Raw genomic sequence first — 633 nt, 5'->3', positions numbered from 1 at the left:
ATTGTAGCGCCACAAAAGTTTTCCTATAAATGCGCTTGTAAGAAGCTGTTTTCAGTATTCTGCATGTCTCTAAAGCTGATCGTGTCACGCATGTCTTTGGGGAAGGTTTAAAGGAGGTGTTTACCTTTCGTTTTACCTTAAGTTTGATGAAGACAGTGATATTTTCCAGTTTGGGACTTCAGCAGCTATATGGTTGCTAGAAGCCTATTTACCCTAGCAACCAGCACCCAGTTTGAATGAGAGAATGAATGGGAGAGGGCCTATAAGGAAAGATGATAAACTGTACCAATATTGTTTTGGCTGGTGGGGTTAGCCAAATAAATTTCCCATGGAATGCAAATGCAGACCAATAAAAAGTTGTGGATAGGAAATTTTGTAATATTAGCAAAGAAGGGAAAGTTGTGCACTAAATTTTAAACCATTGGTGCAATGATGCTGTGACCACAAGAAATCCTCTGCACTCACACATTATCAGTATATTGGACATTAAGACATTCTGTGCATTAAGCTACAAAGAAATGTCCTCCCCTTTCATAAGCATTGGAACTGGGGGGCAGTTTTAGCCTGGCACACTAAGAAATCCCTATATGCCTACATCCAGCGCCGGATTTGTTATCTACGCCCCCCACCCGC

Source organism: Xenopus tropicalis, chromosome 1 (genome assembly GCF_000004195.4).
Source record: "Xenopus tropicalis strain Nigerian chromosome 1, UCB_Xtro_10.0, whole genome shotgun sequence".
Lineage (NCBI taxonomy): Eukaryota > Metazoa > Chordata > Amphibia > Anura > Pipidae > Xenopus > Xenopus tropicalis.
This window is presented reverse-complemented; position numbering follows the sequence as displayed.